Source organism: Podarcis filfolensis (assembly GCF_964270895.1).
Source record: "Podarcis filfolensis genome assembly, chromosome: 11".
Lineage (NCBI taxonomy): Eukaryota > Metazoa > Chordata > Lepidosauria > Squamata > Lacertidae > Podarcis > Podarcis filfolensis.
In genome coordinates this window covers 16,437,026-16,464,582 of record NC_139613.1, presented here as the reverse complement: position 1 = coordinate 16,464,582, position 27,557 = coordinate 16,437,026, and the positions used below count along the sequence as shown (strand labels likewise).

Here is a 27,557-nt window from a genome sequence, read left to right as displayed (position 1 = left end):
ATTTCAATTGATACAACAGGCAGAAAAATAAGTATACCTGAAGGAGCATCTCCACCCCCATCGTTCTGCCCGGATGCTGAGGTCCAGCGCCGAGGGCCTTCTGGCGGTTCCCTCACTGAGAGAAGCTAAGCTACAGGGAACCAGGCAGAGGGCCTTCTCGGTAGTGGCACCCTCCCTGTGGAACACCCTCTCATCAGATGTCAAAGAGATAAACAACTACCTGACATTTAGAAGACATCTGGAGGCAGCCCTCTTCAGGGAAGTTTTTAATGTGTGACATTTTAATGTATTTTTTATCTTTGCTGGAAGCCACCCAGAGTGGCTCGGGAGGCCCAGCCAGATAGGCGGGGTACAAATAATAAATTACTATTACTATTACTACTACTATTTATCCATCCACAACAGGGGTGGGGAATGTTTTTAAGCCTGAATGCTGCTTTCCCTCCTGGATAATGTTTCAGGGGCTGCATGCCACTAATGGGTGTGGCCAGGGGCAAATGTAGGTGCGGAAAGGATGTGATCTTTCCTTTTGTACACTTTGTTACATTCCAGTCAGGGAAAAGGCAGAGGCACCAACATCATAGACATATCTCTGTCCTCCTTCCATGCAGGCAAGCAGGAGGCATTATTGCAGCACACTTTTGGGGCATGTACTCAAGGAGGGCACAGAGGGAGAGCCAGTGAGGGGTGTGGACTTGGGGGAGTCTTGGGGTAGTGGTGGATAGACAGTCCTGGAGAGCAACATTTGCTCCCTATTTACAAATTCACAATTTGGTCAAGCCACATTAGTCTTCAAAGCAGCATGTCTTCCTCCCCAAAGCATCAAGACACTCTTGAAACATTTCAGGGCTGCTTTATTTTATTTTATTTTTCATTTCCCCCAAGGAGAAAGTCTGTGAAGGTTGTGGGGACCACCCCTGTTTTGTATCCAGATCTCCCTGGTTCTAGCCACTGAACCACATTGACTTCCTGCCAGTAGCTCCAAAACTCCAGAGGTTTCTGCATCAAGTGGTTGATTATTATTATGGGGTACATTATTATTAATTATTATTATTATTATTATTATTACTACTACTACTAGGTGGTCCACTAAGATCCTCAACAACTTCCAAGAGGTCCATGGAAGAGGGGAAATGTTTGGGAACCACTGGATTGGAAGCCCAATCCCTCCAAAGCAAGAATCCCACTGGGAGGGCAGTGGGAGCCACATAAATGTTGTGCAGTACTGTGACACTGCACAACATTATCTTGCCATTCACTGACGCCATACGAGTGGTCAGAAACAGCAACCTCCAATGCTTGCACAACTTGCCAAGTTCAGTTGCAGATTGAATTTTATACAACGGATACCAAGGAACCACTGTGAACTTAGATGTGGGGAAGGGGGTGAGAATGGAAAGAAGACATGAGTTGTTGCCCATTAAAATAAAAAGAATTACTGCCTAATAAGGGGACAAACAGCCCCCAATGATTGACTGAAGAACTGAGGCCAACCTAAGCTCTTTGATGTGCATGACACAGGTGTTCACACCTACAGTTAAAATGTGACTCTTCCCAGGGCTGCAAACCAGTGATGGCTGTGGCGAAAGCAACAGGTGCGACTCTTACTTTTGTACAGTGGGGTACATTCCAGCCATACAAAATTCAGAGGTTTATACACACACATCTCTCTCTATCCAGGAAAGCAAGAGGCATTATCGCTGAACAGGACACATTCCAGCCAGGCAACAGCATGGGGTGCAGGGTGGAGCGGGGCCTCCAGGTCCCCCAGCCCTGATCCAAAACATGTAGCATAAGAAACACCTGTGCAGGTCTTCAGAAACTAAGGGATGCCCAAGTCTGCTGAGTCATCCTTAAGTAGTTACACTGCCGGAAAAACAGAGTCATTGCAGAGTCAGAAATACACACACACACACACACACACACACACCACAGAAGTTGCATTTAAGTGTAAACCTCCATGCCAAAAGAATAAAGGAGTGCATTGTGCAACCTTGCAAATGCCTTTGCTGAGAGGTTATTCCCGTTCCTCCATCAAAAATAAAACACCACATTAAGTTAAACACACTAGTACCAGTCAAGTGCCACTTGGCAAAGAAACCCCTTATTCATGAACAGCAAAGCTAACAAGGATAATTCAGTGAAACTAAAAACCCAGTAAACTTCTTCTGCTGCTGCTTCTTTAAAGGAGCCTCTAAAAGGAGAAAGGAACTTTAAAATATGAAAGCTGGGAGTGGGGGGTAAAAGACTGGAGACTGGATACATGCTGAATTCTCAGGAATGGTTTACACATGCATGTACTGTACATAACTGGATTTCCTTTACACTTTGGATGTCCTGTTGCTGAATATGCAAAGTGACAAGACCAAGAGGGAGAACCCATGAGCCCTTTCCTGGTGTTCATGTTAAGTGTTCAGCATGCAAAGGGGGCTTGCAAGGACAAGTGCTAGCTTTGGACCCCCCTCCAAAGCCATTTCTATCACACTCCAACCCACGCAGGAAAAGCAGGGCAACCACCTGATGCAGAAAGCTCTGGAGAGAGTTTTGGAGCTACTGGCAGGAAGTCAATGTGGTTCAGTGGCTAGAACCAGGGAGATCTGGATACAAAACAGGGGTGGTCCCCACAACCTTCACAGACTTTCTCCTTGGGGCAAATGAAAAATAAAATAAAATAAAGCAGCCCTGAAATGTTTCAAGAGTGTCTTGATGCTTTGGGGAGGAAGACATGCTGCTTTGAAGACTAATGTGGCTTGACCAAATTGTGAATTTGTAAATAGGGAGCAAATGTTGCTCTCCAGGACTGTCTATCCACCACTACCCCAAGACTCTCCCAAGTCCACACCCCTCACTGGCTCTCCCTCTGTGCCCTCCTTGAGTACATGCCCCCAAAGCGTGCTGCAATAATGCCTCCTGCTTGCCTGCATGGAAGGAGGACAGAGATATGTCTGTGATGTTGGTACCTCTGCCTTTTCCCTAACTGGAATGTAACCAAGTGTACAAAAGGAAAGAGTTACATCCTTTCCGCACCTACATTTGCCCCTGGCCACATCCATCAGTGGCATGCAGCCCCCAAAACGTTATCCAGGAGGAAAAGCAGCCTTCAGGCTGAAAAACATTCCCCAACCCTGTTGTGGATGGATACATAGTAATAGTAATAGTAATTTATTATTTGTACCCCGCCCATCTGGCTGGGCCTCCCGAGCCACTCTGGGCGGCTTCCAGCAAAGATTAAAAATACATTAAAATGTCACACATTAAAATCTTCCCTGAACAGGGCTGCCTTCAGATGTCCTCTAAATGTCAGGTAATTGTTTATCTCTTTGACATCTGATGGGAGGGCGTTCCACAGGGCAGGCGCCACTACCGAGAAGGCCCTCTGCCTGGTTCCCTATAGCTTAGCTTCTCGCAGTGAGGGAACCGCCAGAAGGCCCTTGGCGCTGGACCTCAGTGTCTGGGCAGAACGATGGGGGTGGAGACGCTCCTTCAGGTATACTGGGCTGAGGCAGTTTAGGGCTTTAAAGGACAGCACCATCACTTTGAATTGTGCTCGGAAACGTACTGCAAGAGTCACCTATATTGCTGTGGTAAACCTAAGCGGGATCTGGTATGGTTTCAAATTGGATGGGGGACTGCACACTGAGATTTCTGCACTGCAGGGAATTGGAAGTAGATGACCCTTGGAGTCCCTCCCAACTCTACAGTTTTATGATTCGTAAGTCTCTAGTACTTTTCCCTCTTGAAAGAAAAACTGACTCTGCACTGGCTGCCTTTGAATCCTACTGCTCTGGCATGACCAAGAAACCGAACCCAGCGTGCGACCCCAAGAGCTACCTTGCTTTTCATAGCTCAAGATGACTAGGAACAGGGTTAGCCCTTCCTCCTGTGGTCTTCCCCAAGGGCATCAATTTGCTGCCTCCCATATAAATGAATGGTTTCCATTCATTCCTAAGGGTGGAAAGTAGTCCCACAAAAAGCCCTTACACTGCATGTGATCTGCTAGTCATAAACTGCAGATTTTGCTAGTCAAATAGAAGAGGGTTGGATTCCCAAGCTCAAGAAAACAGATATGACCTGGACATTTTCCTGTTATCCTCCTAATGCAGAGACAACAAAAACATTCAAGGTTGGAATGAGTGCTTCATTATTCCCATGATCTTCCAGCTCCAGAAGACAGACAATAATGGACAGCTCTCTGTGTATGCATTAGTGAGATATGCTCCTAAAGAATTCAATTCTGCCAGTATTAAGAGAGAGAGAGATCAGATCAGTGTATTAAGCCTTGCAGAACCAGGGCAAATCCACATTTGCCAAAGAAAATGAAATAATCCTGAATGTTCAAAGAACTACAAAGCACAGGAATAGCTACAGCAATTAATCAAGAGGTACTTCTGCAGACTGAAAAGAAGGTCAACACCAACATCATTACACTTTGGCCATTTTAATAAAGCACATGCAACTTCAGAGGAAAGGAGTAAATGCAGTATTATGTACAGAAATCCACTGACCCTCTCACAACAAAATCAAAACAACAGTTTTGTTGTTTGCTTCAGTTTTTAAAAATGCACACTAACTTCCCCTACCAAAGCCAATTAAAACACATTGTGCTTTTAAAAAAAAGAAAAAAGCATGGAATACACTTCCCTCTAGGAAAAAGCATAAACTCCATTCTGCAGTGGAACAGATTTGTACGTAAAACTAACAAGCACATGACTGTCATGCTTTTTCTTCAAAGAAAAGTCCAGTAGACAAGAAATGTACAAGAGTTTGAATCAACCCTTAGCGCAGAGCTTTCCAAACTTTTCATGTTTTAGACATGCATCATTTCATGACACAGTAATTTAGTTCTACATCATTTCACAACACAGTAATTCAGTTTTACTAGCAAACCAGAGGTTCACGCGACATACCTACACACTGCAGCCAACACTAACGTGTCATGACACACAGTTAGGAAAGCTCTGCCTTAGCAGATCAATGTCCTAAGATGGTTGAGAAGCCTCCACAAAGAAGCAACCCTAAAATGAACTATAGTGAAGTCTCATTAAGCCAGGTAGTTACTGGGTATAGGATGGGGTGAAGTGGAGCAATGTTTAAAAGATACACCTGACCAATTGCCCAGGAACAAATGTAGTGTGTCCACAGAGGTTACAGCACACAGCAGTTGCTCCTATTCTGTTTAGGAAAGCACTTTCACAAATTTCCATATGTGTCTCCAACTGGGTGGGAATGAATACTGCATGTACAACTGTACCCTCTCATGTGGCAGGTAGTGACACAGGCACATCATCACTGCAGAGAAGAAGAAGGGGTGCCTCTTCCCTGCCAGTCAGTTGATGGGATCAACTGTAATCATTTTAGAAGTGTTCTGTGGTGACAGCTTCAGGTGGCCTGGGCACAATGGGTCCTTTGTACAATGGGTGGGAGACAACTAATACATTCAGTCAGCACACTGCTTGCGCAACAGAACATTCCCTTCCCGCTCCTCACCCCTCAGGCACCCCATGCCCTCACCAAATCTGCTCCAGAGGGTTGGGGGCCCAGAACAAATTTAAGGGGCATGAGTGGGGGGCATTTTACTGCACAAGCAGAAATCCTTGCACTGATGGGACATGGTATGTAGCGCCACACCGGAGACAAGCCACTGTGTACAACAGGGCTCACACTGTATTCTATCTATAGAGTTTAATTTGTTCACATTTCCTATTTATTTAAACTAGCATAAAATAGAGGATCTTCACAACTGGCTCCCATAGGTGGGGAAACCGTAGCCCTCCAGATCTACTGGAGAGCCACTGACATTCACATTTCAGACAATGTTAAGCTAGGTAACACCATGGTTTGATCTCGTATAAGGCAGCTAGGAGGACAGATCGTGAAGCTGAGGCTCCTATACTTTGGCCACCTCATGAGAAGAGAAGACTCCCTGGAAAAGACCCTGATATTGGGAAAGATTGAGGGCACAAGGAGAAGGGGACGACTGAGGATGAGATGGTTGGACAGTGTTCTTGAAGCTACCAGCATGAGTTTGACCAAACTGTGGGAGGCAGTGGAAGACAGAAGTGCCTGGCATGCTCTGGTCCATGGGGTCACGAAGAGTCGGACACAACTAAATGACTAAACAACAACAAGGCAGCTTTCATATATTCCTACAGGAACTGCTGGATTACAATTCCCATCAGCTCCGGACAGCAGGTCCAATGGTCAGAGGTGACACTGTTAGTTCCTTCAGGGAAGATCCACACAACCATTTTGAAAAGGGCCTGCCAGACACATGATGCAAGCCCTTTGCAGGCACTGCACGACACGTCTCAAGGGTCTTCTTTTAGTTCCCTTCACAAGCAGGTTTATCATGCTGGCTGGTTTATGAAAACCACCTTTTGGAAGTACTATGATAATACATTTGAAATTCCAGTTCTAGACAATGAGTTCAACAATGAGTGCTTATTTGCTTCCTTAACTTAGTTGAGCGGGTGGCACACCACCTGCATCAATATTCTGTGTCATCAATGGGGGGAAAAACTTTTTCCAAAGAGAGAGTCAGCTCACTCAGTTAACACAAGGAAAAGCCAACTATCCCCCCTTGCAAAAGGTCAGAGTAAGAATTCTTCCAGAGATCTGCCTTCCCCTCCAGCACAGCTTCTCCTTTAGCTTCATAAAACGTTAACTCTTTTTCTGAGCCACTAACCCAGTTTTTATCTTCAGATATAAGTTCTGCTGACAGTCTGGGCTGCTCCATCAATTAGCCACAGGCTCACTCTTGCGCTGCTTGAGATTACTCTACTGACAACCTGAATATCCAGCCTTGTCCAATCCATCACACAGCCACCCTCCAGTCAAACTGAAGAAGAAACATTCGACCAAAACCTATAAAGTATACTTTATAGTCAGCCATTGCTCCTTTTCACCTTAAGACTGCACAATACCTAAGGGAGGAAGGTAGACCTTGCTGCTTTTTCTCAGCCATTTGCTATCCACTTTGTACTATTAAATGATTATCTACTTTATTTGGGTTTGTTATTTCAGACAATGTTCAAAATCCCCCAGGCGCCAGGAGTGTTTTGCCACTGGCGTGGGTCCAATTGTGACCACATGGAGATCTCTAGATGCCAGGCTGGTGGTTGACTTTGCCATCTGGCTGGCCCCTCTACCTTTCTTGAACAGGTAAGCAGAATTGCATTTATATCCCACCCTTTGGTCCACCCCCCTCCTCATTTAATCCCCACAACAACCCTGTGAGGTAGGTTAAGAGGTTGTGACTGGCCCAAGGTCACCCAGTGAGCTTCATGACTGAGTGGGGATTCAAATCCTGATCTCCCAGGTCCTAGTTCAACACTCTAACCACCACACCAGCTCCCTAGAGCACTGCTATGGGGCAGCTCTATAAATTAGGTAGGTAGATAAATATGGGGGAACAAAATGTCACTTCAAGAAGGATCTGAAATATTTTTCTTTGAAGCTTGAATTTTTTTATTTGATGTTTTAATGGGTTGCAAACTACTTTGAGATTCTTTAAAGTATAAAGTTGTATAGAAATGAAATTATTATAAATAATAACAACTGTCCAGACTCCTTGGAAACCCCTGAAATTGGCTCTCCTGCTTGCTAAGCTCATTAGAGCTAGTCCTGTCTTCTGGGGCAGTAGAAAGCAAGACTACTTTTTTTTCATTTTAAGTATCCTTCAGTCCAGAGATGGGGAACCTGTGGTCCTGCAGATGTTGCTGGATGAACTCCATCCTTCCTGGCCATCAGCTATGCCAGCCAGTCTGATGGGAGTTGGGAGTTCATGCCTTTCTCTATCCCTCTCGAAGACCACAATTCTCACCCAAGTACACAGCTTGGACACAGGCACTTAAGATCCATCACTGAGTATTGCAACCCAGCTTGCCAAGGGGAAGAAAGGCTGAAAATCAGCAATAAATAGAAGGCATTTCTGCAAACCCAACTGAAGCAGGAGTCAAGGGGCCACATCTAGCCCACAGGCCCCCAGTGTATAGGCTCAAGCTGAGCAAATCAAATTATCTGTATCATTCAAATGCCACAGCCCCCGCCTCACACAGCTTTCATGGAGCCAATTAGCTATCATAATGAACCACAGGTTTCACCTTGACTATTGAATCACGAGTATGCCTGAAGGATGATGTACCAGAACCAAATTAACATTCCCAAGGCAAGGGATCCAGCTACTGTATTTTAACTCTCTCTAGTGCATGAAACCCCTGCGTCTCTTTCCTGGCAACTGATAGCTTTGTCAGTGATTGGGAGCAGTCCCAGAAAGGAGGATTCACTACTTAGCAGGCTGCATCCTTACTATCCATCTTTTTACATTATTCTAAAAGAGGGCTGGGGAAGTTCAGGTCCAGAGGTCATATGCAGCCCTCTCCCCAGGTCACCACGCTCACTGGACCCACTGGGCACTCCAGGTGTTTTTGCAGAGTTACAAATTTTTCTTGAATTCTGCTAACACCTCTTGTTTGTTTGGATGGAGCAAAGAGAGAGGTGTATGCCTGGTCCACTGTCCTGAGTGACAGTGACAGTGAAAAGATGTCCCCACCCCTGTTCAAAATTGTGTATCTTAATAACAAGTACGTCAGCAAATCAGTACACTGCATTTAGCAACAGTTTGTACTAGTACTCCATTGAAGTTTGCTTTTTAAAACGTATCCATTTAGAAAAGTGTTTCAATAATAAGCAGTGGCCTGAGTACCAATATGGCAAGTGGAAAGGAAATATGGGTGAAGTGCAACAGTTTCTCCCTACCAGAAATAAACTTTACACACACACACACACCAGAAGTTACAAGGACCTATTTTGTCTGGCATATGGTTATTCCAAGATCAATGGTAGCTATTAAAAGCCTTGCTCCATTCACAATATTCTTCAAATGTACTACTCCCTTTTAGCCTCACTGTCATTTTAAACTGCTACATTTGCCAACCATGAAGTACAATATCTGGCTCAGCATCAAAGTGCAAGGTGAAACGATGGTTGAAAGCGATCCAATCAAGCGTCCTTGTTCCTTTGTATTCCACCGATCATCAAGAATCTGGCTGTCTGTGCAAAATCTTATATGCACTTTCAATGGGTTCTAGCAGCCAGAAGGCAGCAAGTGCTTTCTCTTGCACCTTCTGATGGATGCATTTACATGGTGCTGCCATACTTATAGGGAATATAGCTACGCAAGCACGCTCATTTTAAAGTAATGGAAGAAGATAGTGTTTGCTGCCTTCATATGTAAGCATAACCTAAGTTTTTATTTAACAAACAATACAAAATGTACAGCTAGACTCAGATAATGAAGTTCTCAGATACCACAGTAACCTTTGGATTCAACATCTATAGGATAAGTTCCACATGGAATTACTTAATGGGCCTTTTTACACATTACATGCTTAGGTGTACACTTGGAAAAATATAGTGTAGGAAAGTGATAAAAATGTTTCTGAAAATGTATGTGTTATAATGTCTGAGTGCAATTGGCTTCACCCTACTTGGTGCAAATCCAGGTTACTTAACACAATGTGTAAAAAGAGACTCCTACCCCTCCAATCATGACAGCCCACAACGCAATGATTTATTTGGGTTACAACCTGCAACAAGTCCCCCCTAACTTTCACTGGTGACACTCAAATGTGGATCAAGTGATGCCACCTTTGAAATAAATCTATTCTAATGCACAGGAGGGACACGGGTGGTGCTGTGGGTTAAACCACAGAGCCTAGGACTTGCCAATCAGAAGGTCGGCGGTTCGAATCCCCGCAACAGGGTGAGCTCCCGTTGCTCGGTCCCTGCTCCTGCCAACCTAGCAGTTCGAAAGCACGTCAAAAGCAAGTAGATAAATAGGTACCGCTCTGGCAGGAAGGTAAACGGCGTTTCCATGTGCTGCTCTGGTTCGCGAGAAGCGGCTTAGTCATGCTGGCCACGACCCAGAAGCTGTACGCCGGCTCCCTCGGCCAATAAAGTGAAATGAGTGCCGCAACCCCAGAGTCGGTCACGACTGGACCTTATGGTCAGGGGTCCCTTTACCTTTAATGCACAGGAAGGGCCATAACTCAGTGGCAGAGCATCTGTTTTGCGTGCAAAAGGTCACAGGTTGAATCCTTGGCTTCTCTAGGTAAAGTTGGGAATGTCTCTTCTGAAATCTTTGAGAGCCACTACCAGTACTTGGCTAATTAGATCAGTACTCCAACAACTTCATATGTAACCTGTTGCAGGAAGGGGAACCTGTGGCCCTCCATATGTTGCTGGATTCCAACTCTCATCAGCCCTAACCAGCTTGACCAAAGGCCAAGGATGGTGGAGCTGGTGTCCACCATATAGCTCAGTCAGTAGAGCATGAGAATCTTAATCTCAAGTTCATGGGTTTAAGTTCATGCACCTTGGGCAGTGCAGGGGGACTAGACTAGATGACCCTCTTGGCCCCTTCCAACTCTACAATTCTATGATTCTCAACATCTGAAAGATTGCAGGCTAGCCACGATTAACTAGGGAAAAGCCACCCTGCAATCAAAAGTTGCAGGTGTTGCCAGTTTATAAATACAACCCTGAAAGAGAAAAAACTACTTTTGTACTTCTTTATCCAAGAATGTCATTTTTTAACATTTCCCACCAGGCAAGTAAAGCTGGAAATAGATTCTCACACCTTACTGGCACAGCCCACAGCACGTTGTGAGCTAGAGTACAAGGGTAGATTTTCATCGATGTTAATGGTTCCCTTCATTTCATATGTAGAAGCTTTTTATTATCCAGTAAATTATGCTCACAACTCATCAGTGTGGAACTGGTACACATGGGTAAAATCTCCCTTTTAAAAAAAACCCACCACAAACAAGCTCACCACATTAGAAATTTAAGCATAAGTACCTTGAAAAAGATAAATCCCCTTAGGAGGTGTGAAAAATCCACCAGCTTACCCTGAGCATATCCCTCCAATGGGATCTTTTCTTCCACTCTCAAAAAAAATTAAATAAAATCCTGCTTTGAGGATACCTTGGCAGCAGGAGGGAAACCCAAAGATTTTGATTTCTTTAGCCTTTTCAGCTTACCCAGTGATTATGACTCACATGTAAGCTGTGGAGCTGTCAACTTTCCAAAGCCCTGGTGGGTCTAGACCACAGCAATGAGCACTTATGGGATGGAGGGGGAGAGGAGCGAAGAGGTCTTCCCCCTAAAGGTTGCGCTGAGGAGGTCTTTGGAAGGAAAACGCACTGGAGGGGACAGCTTTGTGCTGTCTGCTTGTGGGGGAAAGACAGAAAAAGAAAGACAGACAGACAGACAGACAGAAAGAAAGAAAGAAAGAAAGAAAGAAAAGCTCTCTTTTCCTTCTTGGGACAGAAGGTGTCATTTCCCATCTTTTCCTCCGGAGGAACTTTCCCCCCCTTTTCTCAAAGGAAAAAAAAAGGGCCTCCCATCTACCATACAACAGAAACCAAAAGCTGATTTGAATCATAAGGAGAGAAAAAGAGAGAGAGATGGAGCACCTATAAAGCAACCCCCGCCCTTCCAGCAATCACTTCGTGGGCGTGTAATCGGCTTCTCTATCCTCCAAACAAGCCCGTTTAAACTTCAGGGACCCCAAACTGCAAGGAAACGAGCTGAGGGGAGCCCCCCGCGCGGTATTTCCCATTCCCGGACCCTTCTCCAGAGGTGCCGCTTATCCTCTCTGTTACTCTCTCTTATTCCCTCGAAGCAGACCCAAGGGGAACCCCGCTCCCCGTTGAAACGCACCCCGAAACACGCTCCCCCCCCCCGCTCGCTTTCCACCCCAAACCTTTCCTGAAGGGAGGGCGAGACAATGCTCCCATTCATAGCGCCCCCGTCTCCCTCCTCCTCGGTGCCCCCCAGCCGAGCTGCCGCGACCGGGCTCCGCGCAACAAAAGGAGAAAAGGCGCAAGGAGGGGAGGCGAGAGGGGGGAGACCGAGGCAACCTCGAAGCGGGGGGAGAAAGAGGGGTTCGCCTGGGAAGGGCGGCTTCCCAAAGGAGCAGAGACGCGAGGGGAGGAGCAGGAGAAAAGTTCGAGCCGGGCGCGCACGCTGCACTCACCCCATGGAGGCTCCCCTCTGCCCGGCTAGCTGGCTGGCTGGCTGGCTGGCGGGCGCGCGCACCGGCTCGGAGAGCAGAACCGGCGCAAGAAACAAAAGTTGCCTTTTTGCCCCCACCTCGAGAAACAACGGAGAGCGGCTCCGCGGCGTTGCAAGCGCCACGACGGGGCGGGCGGAGGAGGAGGGATTACATCACCACGCGCCCACGTGAACGCTGCAAATGAAGGCGCCGCCGCCGCCGCCGCTTATGTTGCTGCTGCTGCTGCCCAGCCTCGAGGGATCGACTCGCGGCGCCGGCTCTGGGGCAAGAACCCAACATTCTGGAGGTGGGTCACGTGGGAAGGGTTCTTCTCCCCGCCTCTCCCCCCCCCTCCGCTTTTCCCCCTCAGCCAATAACCGCGCGTTCAGCTTGCGCGGCTCCCGGCCTCGCGTGGTTGCTCTCTAGCGCCCCTGGAGGCGGAGGCTCGCGGGGCTTTACCTCCGAGTAGACTCGCCGAGCTGGATTGGGGGCTCTATGGGTGTCAAATCGCCGCAGCTTAGGGTTTTTCACCTTCCGTTGCGGTGCCCTTCAGAAGAACTATTTACTCCAGAGTAAACAAAACAAAAACAAAAAAGGAAAGGAAAACATGTGTTGAAAATAAATATGAGTAAATAAATATTAAATCCGCGGGAAGCTATAACATTATAGTTGCTTGGGAGTAAGATCCGCCTGAGTAAACAGGGACAGGAGTTTGGTTGCACAGGGATAATCCCATGCACAATTACCTGGCAGGAGTCTCCACTTACTGGGACTGGCTTCCAAGCAAACATTCTTAGGATCACTTGGCAATATAAGCCCCTTATTTGGTAGTAATTCCCATTTAAATCAACAGGGCTTACTTCTGAGTACACATGCTTAGGATCAGGCTTAGAGAAGCTTGCAATGCCATTGAGGTGATGTCTGTTATTCCAAATAAAACAAAACACAAGTGGTATGTTCCATAGATGACAAGAGGTTTGAGGTTTGTTTGCTTTGTACTTGTAAGGTTGTGATCCTGTGCACACTTAAGTCACACCCTCACAGTACACTTAGCTTCCCCCCAAAGATTCCTGGGAGCTGTAGTTCACCCTCACAGAGCTACAATTCCCACTTCCCTTGATAAACTTCAGTTGCCAGGATTCTCTGGGAGGAAGTCATGTTCCGTAAATATATGGTGTGGGTACAGGGCTGCAATCCTACACACATTTATATGCAAGTCCAATGGAATCAATGTGGCTTACTTCTAATTAGAGCACTGTGAAACACCCACACACAACTACCCTTCATCATTATAGATTCCAGAGCACAGAATTGGACTATAAGGCGGCAGCGTTATGCATACTTTTGTGGGATGTGGAACATCAAAGTGCAACTTGCTTCCACCTAAGCGGAACAGGAATATTTTTCCTTTTTGTAAACCGGGTTGAAAGGGACGCGGGTGGCGCTGTGGTCTAAACCACAGAGCCTAGGGCTTGCCGATCGGAAGGTTGGTGGTTCGAATCCCCGCGATGGGGTGAGCTCTCATTGTTCGGTCCCAGCTCCTGCCAACATAGCAGTTCGAAAGCAAGTCAAAGTGCAAGTAGATAAATAGGTACCGCTCTAGCGGGAAGGTAAACGGCATTTCCGTGCACTACTCTGGTTCACCAGAAGCGGCTTAGTCATGCTGGCCACATGACCCAGAAGCTGTACGCCAGCTCCCTCAGCCAATAAAGCGAGATGAGCACCGCAACCCCAGAGTCGGCTACGACTGGACCTAATGGTCCTTTACCTTTACCTTTTAAACCAGGTTGAAAGAGGATTTAACTGTGATCTTCTCTCAACCGCACTGGCTCCTTAGAGGCTTCCAGGCAAGGGAACCTTTGTTACATCCCAGATGGTCAGGTTCCAACACGCTCTTCTCCCAAGCGGTGAGAAAATCGAGGGACGCAGCGCTTACCTAGTTTGGGTTTTGTTTGGAAGCCAGTCCCTGGGATCTAACTGGCATTCTGGAATAGTTGCGTTTATTTATAAATATACACAGACAACCAAATCCACTGCCCCACATCATATCCCATGAAAAGGCAACCCACCTCCCAACAGCAGTTGTCTTACAGAGTCCCCCCCCCCCGTCAATTCCTGCATTAGGCCCCCATCAACTGTGTGCACTACAAAGACCTACTGCCGGCTATAACTTCCTACAAGTCTCTTCTGCAGGAACTGCAAATACCAAAAAAATTTTTTTCCTTCCAGTAGCACCTTAAAGACCAACTAAGTTAGTTCTTGGTATGAGCTTTCGTGTGCATGCACACTTCTTCAGATACACTGAAACAGAAGTTGCCAGATCCTTCTATATAGTGAGAAGGTGGGGAGGGGTATTACTCAGAAGGGTGGTGGGAATGGGTGGTGGGCAGATAGCTGTGATAAGCCTGTTGCAGTCGTTAAGAGTCGTCAACAGGCTTATCACAGCTATCTGCCCACCACCCATTCCCACCACCCTTCTGAGTAATACGCCTCCCCACCTTCTCACTATATAGAAGGATCTGGCAACTTCTGTTTCAGTGTATCTGAAGAAGTGTGCATGCACACGAAAGCTCATACCAAGAACTAACTTAGTTGGTCTTTAAGGTGCTACTGGAAGGAAAAAAAATTTTTTGTTTTGACTATGGCAGACCAACACGGCTACCTATCTGTAACTGCAAATACCAAGTTATGTTCCACAGAAACGCAACTGACAGATGTACTATGATATCCCAATAGAGTCACTGCATGCTGCTCCTCACTTTAGAAACCACAGCTCTGACAAATCCTTTATTTTTAACATTTCGTTATGGAAACGCTGGACTCATCGACTGCTTATTCCGCAAGCCCTCAAGTGTCTCCCACGGGACGTGCCTAGATATCTTCCCAATCTGCCATTTGTATAGTGTGCTTGCCGAGAAAAGCATTCGATGGTCTAATCAGTGAGAACTTCCTCCAGACAACCATGTGGTGATCAGAGTAACCACAATCACTGTACTACAGTGACCACACTCCAGTATCAGGGGAAGTGCACTTACTTACACAATCACTCTGTATATTACACAGCAACCTTTTGCTCAAGCCCACAAGAAGCTAAACACAAAAGCCTACAATCCTCTCTTCCTAGAAACTGTTATCTTTTGGCATACTCTCTCTGAGCACAGAGGTTCTATATAGACCATATTTCTCCTAGAAACATGTCCCCCCAGTCTGCTGTTAAAAGAAATGGAAAGACACAGGAGATTCAATTATGGATCTCCAAAGTCCTGTATAGTTTAGCCTTCGTTTCCCCTGTTCATTAGGATGCAGTGTTTTCACTTCCTCACCTTCTATAAACAGGTGTGTTACATTCATATTAAACATCTGAGAACCACCCACCCTCTATTTTTTCAGCACTGCTGCAAGCAGGCTCTGTTCTGCAGGCTGCAATTTTGCACGAGGACAGAAAGGCACACAATTTGGTTATTGGGTGCAGAATCCAGTGACAGAACTTGGCTTTTTAAAAACAACGAACACACAAAAACAATGTATTTCTCCCAGTTTGGGCAACAAAGACAGTGCATGGGAAATAGCTTGTAAAATTCCTTGGGAGATGTTCGAAGCCAGAGGCGCCCCAGCAGCATTTTTTCAGGGGTTGGAGTTCAGCGCCATCCATGAACCTCTTTCCCTGTCCCCAAAGCAGACATGAGCTGCAATCCTGCAATTCAGGAGGAATCTCCGCAGAAATTAATGGAACATACTTCTTGAGTAACCATGCTGCAAATTATGCAAAATAGTCAAATGTATCAAAACACTTAATTTGCATAAATTCCACCGGTTGCAGAATTTGAGTCACCTTGGTGCAGAACCCTAGGGTTATTTTTAGCTCACACAGTCCTGACTGCAACCATGTAGCAAACAAAATGCTACTCAAAATACAAAAGGGAAACCACTGATTGATATTGAAGGATTATGCTAATTTCTCTTTTTCCCATATAGGTAAAGGTAAAGGGACCCCTGACCATTATGTCCAGTCTTGACCGACTCTGGGGTTGCGGCGCTCATCTCACTTTATTGGCCGAGGGAGCCGGCGTACAGCTTCTGGGTCATGTGGCCAGAGAACCAGAGCAGCACATACTGTAGTCCTAAATTTATATATTGTGCTGTTGGAATGGTTCAGAACGTTCAGTTGCTCAGTTTACAGTTTGTAGTCTGATTTCTGTGAAGTAAGGAAAAGTTGCCAGTTTGGATTGGATTAAAATCACAAATATTATTTACAGGGTAGACCAGTGACTGTAAAGGCATTCCACAATTTAGCTAAGGGACAGTGAGCTGCCCAGAGGCAAAGTGCCTGAAGCCAAGGGTGCAGGTTAGGTAATGGAAATAAATGGGTCAAAAATAAAGAAATGGGAAGGAAAGATTGGTGGAAAAGGAAGCTGAGGTACAGAGCAGAGAAAACTCTGGCACGAAAGGAGAGAGTGGACTCTCAACATGGGCGTAGCCAGGACTTTTGTTGGGGGGGCAGGAATTTTGTTGGGGGAGCAGAAAACCGATGTGATTGGTCAGTTAATTAAGTATGTCTATTCTTTTACTTGATCTGGGGGGGGGACAGCTGCCCCCCTGCCCCAGTCTGGCTATGCCCATGACTCTCAAGGAAGTTCTCAGTGCTTAAGTTCAGTGGGAGGATGAGGGGTTTCCTCCTGAGGAGACTGGTTTGAAAACAAAATGGAGTCTGAAGGAAGTGGGACAAAGTAGGAGGTTCAAGTAAAGCAGGAACCTGAGGAGATAAAGTAAAGGGAAGGCACATAGCTGAATAAGTGAGAAGTCAAGGAGAAAACAGCTCCTGGGGCAAAGCTTTGCAGAAGGCCCATCAAAAGGAGCTGCTTTTTATGAGAGGAAGGAAATGAGCAGGCAATGGAGGAAGCTCAGGGGGTAGTGGTCAGAGAGCTGCTCCATCTAGATTTGAGATCCTGACGGGGATTTTGCCTGTTGTGGTTCCTGCTGTCACTGCAAAACTGTGACATACAATCCAGAGGAAGGAGAAAAGGTCGAGAAGCAGTGGGTGGCGGTAGGACTAAGTTTCACATCTGCACAATTCTTTGGCTGTAGGCTCTGAGTAATACTGTGTAACTCCACCAGGTCCTAAGAAGTATGAGATTTGTAATAGCCCACACAAAATAGAGAAATGCTCTGAAACTCCTTTGGTGCAGAGCACTTGAGGGAAGCACTCATGCCTGTATCATGTGAGTAATGATGTTAATGCCAGGAACAACACAAAAATCATTTGCGATAAGTGCACAGCAACAATGGAACCAAGGTGGGGGTGAGGGTAAACCATCAGGCCTGTAAGTAAACTTTCTCTTGCAGGTTTCTTGAAGAAGAACAATAGGTAAGGATTAGCAAGACAAGCCATTCATCTTTGGTTTAAAATAATAATTCCTGAACGACCAGTCCAGCAAGAGAGTTTAGGATTAAACAACGAAGCAGAGAAGTTGTGCAAGATCCTGCCCTCTTTTGCAAACATGTTCTAGAACGAGCTGCGATTTGTTTCTTGCTATCTGGCCAAAAAAGGAAAACCGGGAGTTAGAAACAACAAAGAAAGGAATAAAGAAATAACAAATAAGCCTAGTTCTGCAATCAGAATAAGAACCAGGTCAGTCCTGGTTGGCAAAACATCTACAAAAAGTAAAAAGGAATTGTTAAGGGGAGGGGGATAAGTTTATTTTATTTTTTGAAAATCACAGGATTTGAGAGCATGGGAGGGGATTCTCGGTGGATCCTTTTGGAGACAGATGAAAACCAAGGGTTCTTCCACATTGCCTTTATGGTTGTCTAGTTCTGCCTCCAGGTTTTAAGCAAGATGCTCTCAGTGGCACCCACTTCTTCTTTTCATCACGGTGGTCCCCACTGGCAGTGCCCATTCGCTTGCCTTCCCTTTGTGGGCTCAACTCACACAGCTGTCCAGAGGAAGAGGGCAAGGCTTGTGAAGAATGCTGCCCTATTGCCTCACCCTTGTTGCTCCTACCAACTGCATGCCCAGTGTCAGGAGTGCATGCAGGAGCTAGGCCCTGTGACCAATAGGGCTTTGCAGGACTGGGGCCTTCCTAAGTTTGTTCTGGAGAGGCAAAGCACGGCCGCACAGGTGAGACCGCTTGGTAACTCACTGCACCTGGTGGCAAGGGATATAAGGTCAGCATTTCCCTTCGGCTCTTTGCCACAGCAACTTGGTTCCTGCCTTGCTGCGTTTGGCTTCTTGCTTCTTGACCCTCGGACCCCTGACTTCTGGACTCTCATTCCTGCTCCCACCCTGCCATCTTGCCCCCAGTCCTGACGTCCTCAGTTGGGACTTCGACCGCCCGTAAACCAGACCATGATACCCAGAGATGGCAGGTGAATTAAGCAGACAGTACAGCTGAGGGGTGGGATGGAGCAACAAGGCCTGGAGTCTCTAGGGGTCAACAGGGGTCTCTTTCAGAGGTGTGGGCCTTGGCATGATGATGCCTGCATCTGACACCAGACTTGTGGATGCATCACATAAAATGAGAGCCACCAGTTCCGCTGGGTCAGGGAGGGCTTTGCTTGCACTGAGGCCCTAACAAATACCTGGTCATGCCTCCTTACCTCTGTAGCTGGTTATACATTTGCAAGAAGCAAAGCTTTCATAGCTGGATTACATTTTATGGCATCTGACCTGAGACCTCTTCTCATTCTACTACTTCCTTTCAAGCACTTTTACAGCTTTGTCCTAATCGCTTATGCTCAGGAGAACATCTTTCGGATTTCAATGTGATGAGAGGGTAGTATCACACATGGTTAGCTTTTCCACACCAACCAATGGATTCAAGTTACAAGAAAGAAGATTGCTACTAAACATCAGGGGGGACGTTCTGACAGTAAGAGCTGTTCAGTGGTGGGACAGGACTCCCTTGGGAGGTTGTGTGCTCTCCTTCCTTGGAGGTTTTTAAGCAGAGGTTGGGTGGCCATCTACCATGGATGTTTTGGTTGAGATCCCTGTATTGCAGGTGGTTGGACTACATTACCCTTGGGTATTGAAATATACTCAGAGTCAAGAGTGGATTTCATGCTCTTTATTCAGCTCATAGTGGTGAGGAGGGAATGAAAGTCCCCTCAAAGTATCTGCTTTATATAAATTATTTACACAATGGGCTGCACGTGATTGGCTAATTCTGGAATTCTCCTGTAGGCCAATCAGGTTGTGGATTCACTTCTATCTGGAGCTGGATTGGGTGGCTCCTGCTGACCAATCATACTGCTGCATTGTTCTAGGACCAATCAGACTGCTGCATTCTGAATCCTATTGTTCTAGGACCAATCAGACTGCTGCATTTTGGATCCTATTGTTCTAGGACCAATCAGACTGCTGCAGTTTGGATCCTATTCAACTCAGTACATAACAGGTATCCCTTCAAATTCTACGGTTTTTTTATTCTGTGGTTTCAAGGCAAGAAGAACCTCTAACCTTCAAGGTAATAGATGGACGTGCTTTAAAAATCTGTGCACACTTTGCTGGAACTGAAAGTGCTAGCCTATCCAATGTCCGGAGGCACTGAAAGCATTTTGCAATGGACGAGAATGCTCTTAGACATAGACATAGAATTGTAGAGTTGGAAGGGACCCCAAGGCTCTTCTAGAATTTTTCGCTCAACGTGGGGTTTGAACCGATGACCCTGAGATTAAGAGTCTCATGCTCTATTGACTGAGCTATCCTTCAGTTTTCTAAAGGAGTCTGCTGGGCTGAGTGTGGAATCCGTGAAAGTTGGAGATTGCTTTAGAGGAGGAAAAACGGGACTGAAAACAAGAACAATCACTCCCACCCAGTAGCTCGCTGTTCCCATATTTATCAAAGGACAACCATCTTCACACAACACAAATCTACTCAGCGAGACCCTCCTAGTGAAGCCAAGATACCAAACGACCCTTTGTGTGAGGCTTTAAAGATGAACGCAATTTCCCAGGAAAGGACTTGCATGAATCTCTGCCAGTCGCAGGGAATCCTCCCTCTTCTCCATAGCAACCGGGCTCCCTTAGAAACTGGCATGCCATTTCTGGCTGCAAATTATTACCCTTGGTGGAGGGAACAGCATCCGTGTGGGGATAAGATGCTGCAATTTTTAAATTCCACAGGGAGCTCCTGGCTGAGATCAATTGGATCCGGAGAACCTTGCCACAGAGAGTGTTGGCTCTCTGAGTGGCTACCTATGGCCTGCATATTCATCTTCTCCCAGGCGTTCGGCTAATTAAACAATCTGTGGCCTTTTAAGCTGTGGGGCCGGGTTTATTGTTTTTGCTATTATTATTTATTAAATGTGTATACCGTCTTTCATCTGAAGATCCCTGGGCGGTTCAGAACTACATTATGTATTTTTGTACTTTAATATTATAAACCGCCCTGTGATCCTCAGGTAAAAGGCAGTATAAGGCAAAGGGACCCCTGACCATTAGGTCCAGTCGTGACCGACTCTGGGGTTGCAGCGCTCATCTCGCTTTACTGGCCGAGGGAGCCGGCGTACAGCTTCCGGGTCATGGGGCCAGCATGACTAAGCCGCTTCTGGCGAACCAGAGAAGCGCACGGAAACGGCGTTTACCTTCCCGCCAGAGCGGTACCTATTTATCTACTTGCACTTTGACGTGCTTTTGAACTGCTAGGTTGGCAGGAGAAAGGGCAGTATAGAAAATAACTAACTAACTAACTAACTAACTAACTAACTAACATAGGGCTGCCAGGACTTGGTCCAGAGGTAATGCTTTGTCTGTTTAACTCTAATACACCAAGGAGCTGGGCAGCCTCTGTCCCTGACATCTTGTTATCCCATTGGTCCTTTCACCCAAGCTCCTCCTTCACCTGTTGGAGAAAGACAGACATTACCTTTGCCCCGTGACAGGGCAGGCAAAAGTACCAGGAGAGCCACTGGATGGGAGGGGAAGCAGCTACCCACATTCTCAATGCCTTCAGACCAGGGATGGAGGAGAATTTCAATTCAGTTCACATTTAAAGGCAAAGCTACCAAGTCTGCTGTTTCCAGAATAGTATGCGCACTTCAACACAACTGTCCTTTGGAATTCACACCACTCTGAATTTTGCAGGCAAATTCTCCAGCCAAGTAAGGTGTACAAAAATTGCATATACTTTGGTAAATTGTGTGAGTCTCTTCCTTGTTTTAGATGCAGCAGACTAGCAGACTAGCATGGCTACGCCTCTAAAAGATATTACAAAAATATCCTATGCATGTTTACTTGGGAATTAAACTGAAATTAGTAATTCTTACTTCTAGTAAGTATGAACAGGGTGGGCAAGAGTAAATATGCATAAGATTGGTTGGTAAGTCCATACAAACTTAATAATAATAATAATAATAATAATAATAATAATAATAATAATAGAAACATTCTGTCTATTAACCCTGGGCCTTCCAATTATTTGAGGAAGAAGAAATGCAAAACAGTATGATGGGCATCAAGATTTGCCCTGGTATAGCCTTCTCCACATGGTCTAATTTAAAAGGCATTTCTGGCACACATACATGAACACACACACATGCAATATACCAGATGCTCAGTGGCTCCTATAAATCTGAGCACACAGTGCCTCTCAGTTCATAGCACACCAATTGCATGAAATAGCGGCTGTGTACAGACTCAGATTCTTTTGCACACTGCTGCAAACCAACATTTGTGTGAGTGTGTTTGCAAATCTATACAAAGTGACCACTTCACATGACCACCCATGAGGCGGGGAATTAATAACCCCAATTTAGTCATGTACATTCATTTCAATGGGTCTACTCTGAGTAAAATTGCATTGACTACCAGCCTAATCTTCCTCTCCCCACTTCCTTAGATTCCAAGAGTGGATGTATTTGCATTGCTGTACGATTGACAATTATTTTCTTTTAATAGTCATGCCAGAAAGGCTGGGCAGGGTGTGGGGGATTCTTAACCTTTGGCTAACATCCAAATAGCATCAGTTTACGATCTGATGTATCTTTTCTCTGAGGACTACATTTAGCCCTCGCAGGGAGATGGGGTCGGTAATCCAATACCCTTCTCCGCTCTCATCCTAATGCTTATTCCAAAGCATGTTTCATTCTTAAATTATCTTCAAAGCATACAGAGCCGTAGGGAAATAAAAGGAGAATATTGTGCGCTCTCCAAGAAACACATTAAACCTAAATCTCCACTAGACCCATCATAAGAATTAAGCATCAGAGCAAACCCCCTCAAGATAGCTTAAGGAGTTACATACAAAATTCCAGGTTCTGCTTGGGAGGAAAAAGTCACATTGGTAGATGATCTCACAACAATTCTAGCACAGTAGAATTGTGTTGCACAGTATCACATAACATAGATGAATATGAGGGTTACTTAGGAAGCTGTCTTCCACCAAGTCAAACCATTGGTCCATCCAGTTCATTACTGACAACACTGACTGATGGCAGCTCTCCAGGATTTCAGACCTAGAGTCCCTTGTGCCCTCGGCAAGAAGCTGTATCAGCAACCCACCCATCCTACTCCACTCTGCTGAAAATTTCACTTTACCACAGGGTGAGAAGGATGGGCAGCTTCTCCCATGTTTGATCTTGCTGCAACAGCAGTGGTGTCACACATATATGTGCCATACATTCCATAGTCTGATAGGTGCTTTTTGTGCCCCTGCCCAGGGCCAATTTCGCCAGCCCCTAGGGTCTTTCCCAGTCCTACGTGAAGATGCTAGTGGAGATTGACCAGTTGTCTACAAAGCATTTGTGCCGCCACTGAGCTATGAACCTTCCCTGTCTGAGCTTCTGAATGCAGATGGGACTGCATATTCCCATTGGGGCTGACAGATGGTGCATCAAAGTCACTCCAGATGATCTAGTTTTGGGTGCCTGATAGGGTGGCAAAGAGCATTATATGGGGTGCAAAAATTTCATCCATGCTACAAAGGACCTTAACAGTGCTAGATGAGCAGGAAGTATTTTGGAGGGGCACCCACTACCCCTTGGAGCAATCCTTGTGTTGTGCAATGGCCATGTGCTGGATCCTGGCACATACAGTGGAACTTGGTTCCCGAACAGCTTAGATGCTGAACAAATCCGCTCCCGAACACCGCAAACCCATAAATAATTGCTTCGGTTTGCAAATGTTTTTTGGAAGTCGAACATCTGGCATGACTTCTGAGGCTTCTGAGTGGCTGCAGGAGCGGAGCTTCCTGAAGCTGTGCCTTGGTTTTTGAACTGTTTTGGGAGTCAAATGGACTCCCGGAACGGATTAAGTTCGGAAACCAAGGTTTCACTGTATGTGGTCAAGTGTCATGGACTGGCTGGAGGCAGAGAAGTGGTTGGAGGGCACCAGCTGGGGAACCTCTAAGGGATTAAGGCTCAGTACCAGGGGAATGGTGGTGGGACGACCGTGAGTGGTCAGGGGGAGAAGAGGGAGCAGACCTGGAGGAGGAGGTGTCAGAAGCTGAAGAGGGAACAGGGTTTAGTGAGCAGGAAGAATCTGTGGCAGAGAGCAGTCCAGACTCAAAGGCAGGAGAGGAGGGGAGCAGGAGACAGAAATGAGGCAGGCTGCTGAAGAATCTAGGGAGCCCCATCTGCTGCTTCCCTCCCCTCTGGTCTCCTAGAACATGCTGAGAAATGAAAAGAGTGGAGCAACAAGAAACAAGACGTTGGAGCCTTGGGCTGCTGGGGAAGGAACTGGGGAGGAGCCATTACTTCTGGTGCCAATGTTACCATCTGTATTTATGTTTGTTTAATTGACTGAAATTATCTGTCCCTCTCCCAAATCAATGTTGAAAGGCCTATGGTCTTTAAATTATTCTGATGTTTCTCATACTAGCATCTTCCATTTAAAAGAATAAACATACCCCACCCTCAAAGATACCATCAACAACAGAAGCAGCTTATCCAAAATGTTGCTAAGAGGAAAAAGTTGTTCTCATTTCCACTGAAGACCACACAGCTTGCTTTCATTATAGGCTAGAGAGAGGTATAAAGAGGTGGGCAAATGGAACTCCGAGCCTCATTCTTTTTCCATTTTCTGGGAGGATTATGTATATCGCATGTCCCGAAGCATTACAGGAAAATATCAAAGGGCTAGAAAGTGGGATGCTATCCAAGATGGAGCCTTTGCATTTAAAATAGGACCTGGGGGACATCTGCACTTATATCTGAGGACAGATATAAACCTTATGTAATCCTTCTCCATCCATGAGGCTCTGCATAAGTCATTTTGCAAAGAGGCATGTAATTGCAACCAGTTACGCCAAAAGGACAGGAAAGGCTTTTCTCCTGTGTGCAGAGCAGTGGTGCAGGGGCAAATTCAGAGGTGCAGGCTCCCTTCATGAAAGTCACATTCACTCCCCCTTCTCAGATTATAATTAGGGGTGCATTACGACTGATTCAATGCAGATCATCATGTGTTGCCTATTTTCTGTGTACGTACATGGGCAAATGATTTGGAGTGCTCTGATATCTTATTTCAGAGTGACTTAAGCTGACCTCGAAGTTCCATTGCGCTTAACAGAACTTGTGCACAGAAAGCACCTTGTCTTCTCAGTGTTCCTGAGAAATAAAGTAAGCAATAAAATACAATTAAAAATCAATACGAACGGTTCATGCGATGGGCATGCCATCTCCCGTCTTCAAACCACAAATCCACAGACATGTCATGGACCACAGTTTATTTAGATAACAAAATAAAAAAAAATGCACACTAATTGCATTTACTCCAAAACATCACATCTAGTTTGGTCCTGATAATGGTTAAGATGAAGTCGGGTGGGGTGACTCAGATGGCTAGTTTTTATGGAGTCTGTTTCCACTGGAAAAGAGAAAGCCCTGGCTTGGGTGTTGTCACAATAGTCTGTTTATTTGCAAAGGAATACCTAAATAGCGCAGATATTATGGAAGCTATAAAAACTAGCACAGAAGCAGGTTGTGCAAGCCTCAAAAGCAACAATGGCACCCTGGAATCTTACATTTATTAATTTGTTTTTATCAATTAATTTTCTATACTGTCCTTCATCCGAGGATCCCAGGGCGGTTTACAATATAAACACAGCAGCCTTCGCATTTATTGTGTTGTTGCTTCATGTGAGCCAGTTGTCCTAACACAGGGCTATACAAGGTTGTGACACACAAAGCTGAATGCTGCCCATGGCAGATGGATGAAGCGGCCTGCTTTCTCTTCCCGCTCTCCCTTCTCAGTCAGCAAAAACAGTGCGTTTCCTAAGCTCCTGAGCAGTCGCTATCCACTGCTGGCAGGGGGCTGGATTCCATTTTGCAGGTTACCATTTGTGGAAGCCTGCCTCAACATAAGTTTTTTATTAATTTGCCATAAAAGCAGGGACGGCAGCTCCGTACAGAGAAAGGAACATTTCTCATGCTGCTATCTCTCGGATTCCACAGATCAGCTCTAATCGATAATGTCTTTTATTACTCTAGGATGGGTTCCATAAAAACGGGATTAGACGAGGAATTCTCAGCATTGCAACTGATCGCACTGGACAATCCCTTAAAAAAAATGACGCCTAGTGCCTAAAATGCCTTGTCTGAAGGCAGCCCTCCATGCCATCAAGGCTATAAATCTAACAGCTAAGGAACCCATTTGAATGCCAGGTACTGTATACACATTTAATTAAGCTCGATTACACTAACAATTCACTTCACTCATCAGGCTGTATCCTGGAGCATATACCAGAGGAAACCCTTGCACTAAAGCTTTTCGTTGTGATCCAAATTGAATATTTCTGCAAAAGTCTGTGTGATTCTTTTTTTGGGGGGGGTTCAGTATTTTGTGGTGCTTGAGAATCAGATGACATGCATTCAACAACTGCTTTTACCATGTAAAATCTTTCTCTTCACCATTCCTTTGTCTTTCATATCTTTTTTTGTCTCTTTCCACCGCCAGCTTTTGAGTCTGTACTTCATTGCCCACATTCCCCCCGTAGCTATTTCCAGCGCCACCCCACACTGCTTATCTCTTTTGTTAGGCAGAAGGCATTAATCAATTAATCGGTGTGATTAATTAGGTAACGACAGATTAAAATGGCTTCCCTTTGTCTCCCTTTGGCAATTCCTTTGGTGCCAACCAATGTTTTTTGTTTTGCTCTCTTTTTTCCCTACATGCAGAGCAGTGCTTTTTGGGTGCTTCCAGATAACCTGCTTATTGAGCGTTCAGCCTGATTTGTTGGTGGGGAGGTTAGATGATGTTGTGTCAAAACAAGCACACTTTCCAATGCATTTCCCCACTCACTTTCCTTACCGGAAAAGCCTGATCTTTGGGGAAGGCGGGTTTGTTGTGCAAGATCTCCCAATCAACTTTAATTGAACAACCTGCTTTTGCAACTGAGTACCACTCAAAAAAAAGGGGGTGGCGTGGGTGGCACTGCGGGTTAAACCACAGGGCCTAGGACTTGCTGATCAGAAGGTCAGCGGTTCGAATCTCCGCGACGGGCTGAGCTCCCGTTGCTTGGTCCCTGCTCCTGCCAACCTAGCAGTTCGAAAGCACATCAAAGTGCAAGTAGATAAATAGGTACCGCTCCAGCGGGAAGGTAAACGGTGTTTCCGTGCGCTGCTTTGGTTCGCCAGAAGCGGCTTAGTCATCCTGGCCACATGACCCGGAGGCTGTACACCGGCTCCCTCGGCCAGTAAAGCGAGATGAGCGCCGCAACCCCAGAGTCGGTCACAACTGGATCTAATGGTCAGGGGTCCCTTTACCTTTACCACTCAAAAATAGTGACAATCTGTTGTTGTTTTTTTTATAAATTTTTATTGATTTTCCAACATGAATTAAAACACATTACAACTAACAATACATAGACAAACAAACATATAAACACGTATAATTTCATAACCTCTTTTTCTTAAGCCTTATTTTCAACGACTTCCCCATACCTCCCTTTTCTGCATCCCTGTTTTGAACTTTTTCAGCAACCCCTAATTTCAATTACTTATGATTCACTTTCTTTAATCCTTTTTCTCTTACCCAATCATTTATCGCTGCAATTCTGTTTTACGTTACCCATGACATTTTAGCACTCATTGATTTTACAACAGTTCTTAAGATAAACTTTAAATTTCTTCCAATCTTCTTCCACCGTCTCTTTCCCTTGGTCGCGGATTCTGCCAGTCATCTCAGCCAGTCCCATATAGTCTATCACCTTCGTCTGCCACTCTTCCAGCGTGGGTAGTTCTTGTGTCTTCCAATACTTTGCTAAAAGAACTCTTGCTGCTGTTGTAGCATACATAAAGAACGTCCTATCTTTCCTTAACACCAATTGGCCCACCATGCCCAGGAGAAAGGCCTCTGGTTTCTTATGAAAGGTACACTTGAGGACCTTCTTAATTTCATTATAGATCATTTCCCAGAAGACCTTGATCCTTGGGCACGTCCACCAAAGGTGGTAGAAAGTACCTTCAGTTTCATTACATTTCCAGCATTTATTATTGGGCAAATGATAGATTTTTGCAAGCTTGACTGGGGTCATGTACCACCTATAAATCATTTTCATAATATTCTC

At 45.6% G+C, this 27,557-nt stretch overlaps 1 protein-coding gene and 1 long non-coding RNA gene across 11 annotated transcripts in view; one reads left to right on the top strand and one right to left on the bottom strand.

Moving 5' to 3' along the window:
• Nucleotides 1-12,361, bottom strand: part of RAI14 (retinoic acid induced 14) — a 93,614-nt gene extending 81,253 nt beyond the window's left edge. For 2 of the 10 annotated variants that reach the window (XM_083575571.1, XM_083575574.1), the window contains exon 1: nucleotides 12,041-12,361. The gene's annotated coding sequence lies outside the window, so the exon portion shown is untranslated. Of the gene's footprint in view, nucleotides 1-11,060; nucleotides 11,224-12,040 lie in introns of those variants that run through there. The other 8 variants (XM_083575572.1, XM_083575576.1, XR_014539537.1 and 5 more) reach the window with 7 other exon arrangements.
• Nucleotides 12,253-27,557, top strand: part of LOC310744509 — a 33,780-nt gene continuing 18,475 nt past the window's right edge. Inside the window, exons 1-2 of the long non-coding RNA XR_014539585.1 lie at nucleotides 12,253-12,365; nucleotides 25,480-25,653. This is a non-coding gene — a long non-coding RNA (uncharacterized lncRNA). The remainder of the gene's footprint in view (nucleotides 12,366-25,479; nucleotides 25,654-27,557) is intronic.